Consider the following 8,372-nt stretch of genomic DNA (forward strand, 5'->3'; position numbering starts at 1 on the left):
GGGAGGGGCAGAGAGAGAGGGAGACACAGAATCGAAAGCAGGCTCCAGGCTCTGAGCTGCCAGCACAGAGCCTGATGCGGGGCTCGAACTCACAGACCGCGAGATCATGACCTGAGCCGAAGTCCGATGCTCAACTGACTGAGCCACCCAGGTGCCCCACATCTCTTTTAATCTATACAGTGTTCGACCCAGCAATTGCACTCGGTATTTATCCAAAGGATACAAAAATATGGATTCAAAGGGATACATGCACCCCGATGTTTATAGCAGCACTATCAACAATAGCCAAATTATGGAAAGAGCCCAAATGTCCATCCACTGATCGACAGATAAAGAAGATGTGGTGTGTATAGATGATGGTATATTATTCAGCCATCAAAAAGAATGAAATCTTGTCATTTGCAACAACGTGGATAGAGACAGTGTATTGTGCTCAGTGAAATAAGTTAGAGAAGGACAAATACCATATGATTTCACTCATATGTGGAATTTAAAAAACAAAGGAAAAAAAGAGAGGGAGGCAAACTATAAAAGGTTCTTAAGTACAGATAACTGAGGGTTGATGGAGGGGAGGTGGGTGGGGGCATGGGCTAGATAGGTGATGGACATTAAGGAGGGCACATGTGATGAGCACTGGGTGTTATATATAAATAATGAATCACTGAATTCTACTCCTGAAACCAATATTACGCTATCTGTTAGCTTACGAGAATTTAAATAAAAACTTGAGGGGTGCCTGGGTGGGTTAGTTGGTTAAATGTTGGACTTTGGCTCAGGTCATGATCTCATGACTTCTGAATTCAAGCCCCACATTGGGCTCTGTGCTGACAACTCAGAGCCCAGAGCCTGCTTCAGATACTGTGTCTGTCTCTCCTTCTCCACTCACGCTCTGCCTCTCCTTCTCTTGTAAAAATAAATAAAACAATAAAAAAATAAAAAATAAATAAAAACTTGAAGCAAAAAAGCAAAACAAAACAAAACCTTTTCAGGGAGTCAGTCGGTGAAGCGGCCGACTTCGGCTGAGGTCATGATTTCGCTGTTTGTGGGTTCGAGCCCCGCGTCGGGCTCTGTGCTGACAGCGTGGAGCCTAGAGCCTGCTTCGGATTCTGTGTCTCCCTCTCTCTCTGCCCCTTCCCTGCTCCTGCTCTCTCTCTCTCTCTCTCTCTCTCTCTCAAAAATAAATAAACATTAAAATTTTTTTTTTCAAAACAAAACCTTTCACTCTCTGGTACAGTAATAATAATAATAACAATCGGTATGGTGTTTTTTAATGCATCTAACAGTCTTCACTTTTCATAAGAGAATTTAGATGATTTAAATTTAATCACTGATATGTTTGGGTTTAAATATACCATCTAACTATATGTTGTTTATTTGTCCTACCTTTCTCCCTTCACTTGCATTCTTTCTGGTTAATCACTTTACAAAATTTTGTTTTCTCTATATTCATTCATATATTATACACTCATTTATAACTTTGGCTCAGGGCTGCCTACAGTTTCAAATGTCTATCATTATCTTATGAAACTCTAATGTTAAGTGATACCTACCCCCTCTTCCTGAATAAGGAAAAGAACTTTATTTATCCAATTCCTAAAATACATGCTATTTTTGATGTAATTTTATAACATCCATATTATTTATTTATTTATTTATTTACTATTTATTTAGGAGGAAAAACTAAATCAAAATTTTTTATTTATAACTAAACCAGTAGGAAAATAATCACAGTCTTGAAACACCAAATGCAGGCTATATTATCATTTCAACAGTTGGTAATAATATGTAAATGTAATAATAATAAATATATTATCATTTATCAACAGTTGGTAAAAAGACAACACGGTCCTTATCAAAATGATAAGGTACTAGAATTGGGGCAGGAACACTGCTTGCTGCAAACGTCCCAGGCAAATGTGGTATTTGGTAGAGTGGGGGTTGCCCCTCTTGTGTTTTAAGTGAATCACAGCTCATCCCTGAGTTGCTTACTTTTTCTCTTTTGACCTTCCTGTCGCCAAGGGATTGTCTCAATAGTGCTCTTTGATTTCAGGGAGCTAAATAAGCAATACTGAGTTTAGGCTTTCCTTTCATTCTATTCTATGAAAACCAGGTTTTTCCAAATCCAGTGCTTAATAACTCCGTTAATTAAGAAAGTAACAGCTCCTCCTTCAATGTTCATTCCTGGATACCAGTATACGGTGCAAGCAAACCCCCCTTTCCCTTCGATGGAGAGTGTCGCTGTGAGACTGTCCTGTCGCAGATAGCCTCAGGGTCCATCATGGCAGCCAGTGAGAGGGAAGGTCTGCTTCCCATTCCCAGTGGGGATTTTGCAGGGTTTCCTAGCTAAAAGATGTGATGTGTATCTCAAGAAATGAATATCGACGTCTTGATGATAGCCAGAAACAGACATCCACAAGGAACTGTTGAAAGTCCTAAACTCCCTCTCTCAACTCTACATCTTAAATCAACTTCATGCCCTTGTATATAAAACAAAACAACGCAAAACAAAGGCCCAGAAACCCCCTTTCTAAAAATTTTCTAAATTAGTGACCTTGTAGATTCTGTTTTGCACCTCATGGAAAATGATTTGGTTGGCAACACACAGAAGCACCTCTGCTCACACTCCACCAGATCATAGGCAGGTTAGAGAAACCTACCAGCCTGTTGGTACCTGTGCACTAAGAAGAATCTAGTACCTTGGGGGGGCTCCGGCTTGATACAAGGGAGATCCTTAGAGGTAGGACAGATACGTGAAATTTAGGCTATCAAAAACTCTCCCGCCCTCCGATCCAAATTTCAGCACCAGTTTTTTTCCATTTCACTTTTTAGGGTTGAAACATAAAGGAACCAGTGTCCAGAGGTAAGCGACACACGCCTCAAATTGCTGCCATCCTTAATTTCTTCATAAATTTCACTTAAAAGACCAAAACTCCCATTTCTCTTTTTAAATCGATTCCTGCCATCCACCCGATGGCCAATTGCAAAGACTTCTATCTCCCAATGGACAGGAGAGACTCCTCATCTTCTTGGTCATGGTCAGGATGACCTGCATGTGGTCATCCACGCACCTGGTCACACAACTCTGCAGCTGCTGTTTCACCCGAAGGTCTTTACTTCCCGCATCTATTGAAGCTTTGGCTTTGTCATTTCAGTACACGGTACACCTGGCCAGGAAGCCCTGGAACTTGTCCAACTCACTGATCACTAGTGCCTGGGCTGAAGCCAGGGACGCGTGGCAGCGCTCCATGCACTGTTGCGCCTGATGCATGGACGCCCGGCTGTTCCCACAACAGTTGGCACTGCGCCGGAACATGAGGTCTGCATCTTCCGGGTGGCTTTCTCTCCAGACTCTTCACCACGGAGTCCGCTGCCTCCTGCATCTGGAGCTGCTGCAGCTATGCCATGGCGACCTCGCGCTGAACCCCCTCCGTGCTGGCTCCCACTTGGACTCTGACCCAATCCATATTACTTAAACACTACTAGATACTACTAGTAACATTGTATATAGTCAACAGTCATTTAGATTAACCGACCCATATACTTAGGATCTCTTCCCTGTTTGTTGTTGTTTTCTGTATCTCTGAATTTACACCTGACATCATGTTCCTTCACTGGAGGAATATTATTTAGTATCTAACTTGGTGCAGGTTTGCTAATTTCAAGATATCTGTATATTTTGTTTTCTAAATATCTATTTTGTTTCTGAATGACATTTTCACTAAGTATGAAATTCTATGTAGGTAGATCTTTTCTTTAAGCATTATAAAAATACTATCAGACCCCTTGATTATGTTATAAAATCGTCTACAATTCTACCTGTTGCTCCTTTGAAAACAGCCTCCATTTATTTTCTGATTGCTTTTAAGAATAGTTTTGTATTTACTGAAGTATCACTGTGATTTTTAATGGATTATGTGTTGGATTTATTTATTTTTTGTAATTTGCATTATTTTATTTACAATTTTTTAATATTTTTATTTATAATCTTGTTCTGTGGATTCTTATTTTACATCAAATTCAGGAATTTGTCAGCATATATGTCTTGCTGTATTTATTTCCTATCCCCATGATCACTTCCCTCTTCACTAGGACTCAAATCACTTATGTTAGACCCACTCACTATATATAACACTCTGTCTTTTAATTCTTTCTAATCACTACTCATCTAATAAAGACCCAGGGGCCTGTTATTGGGGGAAAAAAATCTGCTAGAACTTTTACGCTAAATAAAAGTCCATGAATACTGTATATTTTTAGTATCTATAATAACTGCTTTAATTAGCAATTTGGTATATAATATTTCAAGTTCCCATTTATGTGATTATGTGTAATTCTCAAAATATACGTGGGATTTCTGTCTATATAAGTGTGTTTAGGGAATACTGAATAATTTCTTGGTTCAGCAAGTATCTCTAAGTGGTTTTCCTTTAATACTTGTAAAATAGTTTCTTAATAAAATCACAAGTTGATACAGCATCTTTTATACTACTTTTAGGATTCAATTTAATTTCAAAACTTATTTTTCTATGGATATGAAACTAATGCCAATAGCTAAAATGATCTATTGCTATCTCATACCACACAATGAATTATCTAGAATGTTTTATATATGATATATATTTAAATGAATATTGGTAATTGAAAGCCATTCTTTAAAAGTATAAAGAATTTGTAGGTTATTTTCTTGAATAAAGAGAGAGAAATTAGTTGCTGTGGCATGAGTTGAAAATCTATACCTCTGAGGGAAATTTAATGTGTTTTTTTACATTTATTTATTTTTGAGAGACAGAGAGAGATACAGAGCATGAGTTGGGGAGGGGCAGAGACAGAAAGGGTCACAGAATCTGAAGCAGGGTCCAGGCTCTGAGCTGTCAGCACAGAGCCCAAGGACACGGGGCTCAAACTCACAAACCATGAGATCATGACCTGAGCTGAAGTCAGACACTTAACCAACTGAGCCACCCAGGCACCCCTGAGGGAAATTTAATTAAACATTCCTGGTTCTACTGCTCCTAAGCCCTTTACCCTCCACTGGCCCTTAATATGCACTTTGCCATATAGCCCATTTTCACCAGCCAGCATCTAATATCTGTAGTACAGATGTTGAGTGCTTATGTAAAGACTGGGTTATGCCTTACGCAGGGAGGATAGAAGCAGGCTTTAAGCCTTTCATCATGAGTGGATAATAACTAAGTTTCCTTGTGTTTATGAGATTCTGTAATTCAGTCAATCTGTAAAATCTGCTGAGTCAGGATGTTAAGGTCCATGGGGAATTTGGAATCTTTTTTCAGTAATAGACTCCCAGCTTTATACGTACCACTAGTTTACTAATTTGTGTTTATTGATTGCCTCTGCGTGTCCTGGGCTCTTACCCAGATGGTTGGGGATAATTCATGATTAATTAAGATTAAAACGAGCAAATATGGAAAGGGGTTACTTATAAAATCAAATAAAACTCTACGTAAATTGTGTTTGAAGCTTGTTTCCAGAGATTTAAAGGTCTACAAATGCCAGCGTTGAAGTTTTTATTAAATACTATTTTTAAGATGTGGATTTCTTCGTAGGTCAATAAAACTCTCAGTTTTCAAGAGTTTCTTTCTCAGCTTTTAGTTTTCTTCATTTTGTATAGAACATCATAGAACTAAAGGATTTTAAGAGCAGTTTGATTAAACGATTAAATTCTCTGATGAAAAAGAAATATCTAGAGAGGCAGAATGGGATGTATAACAAACTCAAAATTAGGTCATGGGATTTTGGATTTTGCCTTCTATAGTCTTTAAAACCTGGACTCTAACAATCAAATCTTTCCAAAGATGGACAGATTTAAACTTTTTAAAAATAGCGATTTGGACCATTATTAAATCTCTCAAGCATAGTTTTTGGGCAGAAGCTATGTGTTCATTTTTCAGAGATGTGACACAAGTTTTAAGTGTTTAATGAAGTAGATAGGGTTTGGGTTCAATTTAAATGATCTGTATAGTCCCAACCAAGGGTGAAAAGTTTTAACTCAGTAATTACCTAAAATCTCATGTACTTCTCATAATGCTAATTCTGAATTGATAAACATGAAGATCACTTTTTTAAGACATGGGGATTTGAGCCCCTTGTATTAAGTTTCTACCTTTATAATATTTGCCATTCGTTTACTAGTTAGCATTTTAATTACCTTTTGTGTGTATCAGAATCCTACCTAGATCTATGATAATTACTGGTGATTACCTAAGCTTAGAGAAAAGCAAATATGGAGAATGTGATCTCTGGAAAGATATAGTTGTATCACTAACTATATTTGGAAAAATTCCCGTAGATGGGGAAGTTTGCACATAACAGCGTTTAAGCCTTTGACATATTTGTTCGGGTGTGCATAATTCAAGGACTGAAAAATAAATTCCACAGTTCTGTAGCGGTAGTTTTTCTCTCTTTTACTTAGATTTTTTACATTTAAATTTTATTAGTGCTTTCAATATTTTTCATTGAATGCCTCCTCTCTGCCGTAAAATAAATTTAAAACTGTCTATGTTCTTATAGGTGACGTACTAATCAGTTTCACTGATCAAAATGGGAAGGGATGTTAAGTTTTCTAACCATTCTCCAGGCACCTGGGTGGCTCAGTTGGTTAAGCATCTGACTCTTGGTTTCGGTTCGGGTCATGATCTCACAGTTTGTGAGATAAAGCCCTGCATTGGGCTCTGCACTGATAGTGTGGAGCTTACTTGGGATTCTCTCTCTCTCTGCCTTGCTCTTTGCTCCTCTCCTGTTCTCGCTCGCTCAAAATAATTAAACTTAACTCTTTAACCATTTTCATTTATTTTGAGATAAATAAAGGTCTCTGTAGGCATTGATACAGTGTATAGTACAATTCATGCACCCAGAATTCTTGGAAGGTTCTGACGATGTTGGGTGTGCTTCATTGACTTAACTTATTTTGCCCGTTCTTTCTCTTCAAAAATTCCCTTCATTCTCTGCATTTACTTTGTTAATATTCCCTCCTTTGATTTGTTCTTGAAATATTTTTTTAAATGTAGCTTTTAGTCACCTGTCAGGTATCAACAAAAATGTTACTTTTTCTTGTAATTAACTCCTCACCTTCTGTGTCATGCATACATTTTATTTATTTATTTATTTATTTATTTATTTATTTATTTATTTATTTTGGTGATCAGAGAAAGAACATGTTTGGAGAAATTAATAAGTCAAATAGACTTTCTATGAGGCCAGGAAGAAACTAAAATCTTTGTCTTCTTATAAATAAAGTTGATGTAAAATGGGATAATCCAATTAAGCAAATTTTGTTTCAAAATGTCAAGTTTAACATCTGCCAGATCATAAGACACACCTGGACAACTCTTTTGTCTTAAAAATAAACAAACAGACAAAAAAATAGACAAAATACTTATAATCTGAAGGGTTAACTGAGATAAGAATACCCCCAATGCTAATACCCCTAAAGCCTCACAAAGGTTACAGATTATTTATAAATTTTACAAAAAGTGTTAATGATGCTTTATAAGTTAAAAGACAGAAAAGGGAAAAAAGAAAAAATATTTATAGGTAAAAAGCTATAATTATCAAAATATTGGTTTCATTTTCATTGTTCTAAATAGTGTGAAGTATCCAAATATACATATGAATTAAATACAGTTCCTACTCTCAAGAAGAATATAATATGATAGATTAAACCGAGTAAATGACTATAGCTGATATCATGACACTAATCATTTAATACTCAGTTTGTGACAGATAATTACATTCTCACATAAGAATCAGAATAACTCTGTAAAGTAAGTGCTATTGTGCTCTATACATGTACACAGTACATATACATATATACATGCACTGAATATACACAGTATTCACTTCCCCCCTCCTTATGAATGAATGTTCTATGCTAATGTCAAACATGCTCCCTAATCTTGCAGCCTCTCTTGAAGTGAAATCTGACTGAAAATCTGCTAGTGGGAGTTAGTTGGAGTCTTGAAATTTTTGTTTTCTGATAAGGGGGCAGAGCCTTAGCTGGTACCTCGAATGCTGATGTGAAATATGGAGCTGCAGCAGCCATTTTATGACTAAGAAAGAACAAACCTGAGGAAAAGCTCCCTTTCACTACAGATTACAGAGAAGAAGCAGTGGAAGAGGTTATATTCCTCCTGGCAATACGGAATAGTTGAACCAACAATTGTAAGGATTTCTGGTGAGAAAAATACACCAATATTTGTTTAAGTAGCTGTTTAGTTAAGTTTTGTTACTTGTACCTAAACACATTTCTAACAAATAAAATTTTATCTCATTGGTAGTATGTAGTTTACAGAGGCTATGTGACCCTAAGCGAAGAGCTTGAGAACTGAGTTGACTCCAGAATTCAGGTTCCTTCA

At 36.9% G+C, this 8,372-nt stretch overlaps 1 pseudogene; it reads right to left on the reverse strand.

Moving 5' to 3' along the window:
* Positions 1-2,944: 2,944 nt before the first annotated feature.
* On the reverse strand, positions 2,945-3,404 carry LOC122201266 (annotated as a pseudogene).
* Between the last annotated feature and the right edge of the window lie 4,968 nt (positions 3,405-8,372).

The sequence above is a fragment of the Panthera leo genome, chromosome D1 (assembly GCF_018350215.1).
Source record: "Panthera leo isolate Ple1 chromosome D1, P.leo_Ple1_pat1.1, whole genome shotgun sequence".
NCBI classification, from domain to species: Eukaryota; Metazoa; Chordata; class Mammalia; order Carnivora; family Felidae; genus Panthera; species Panthera leo.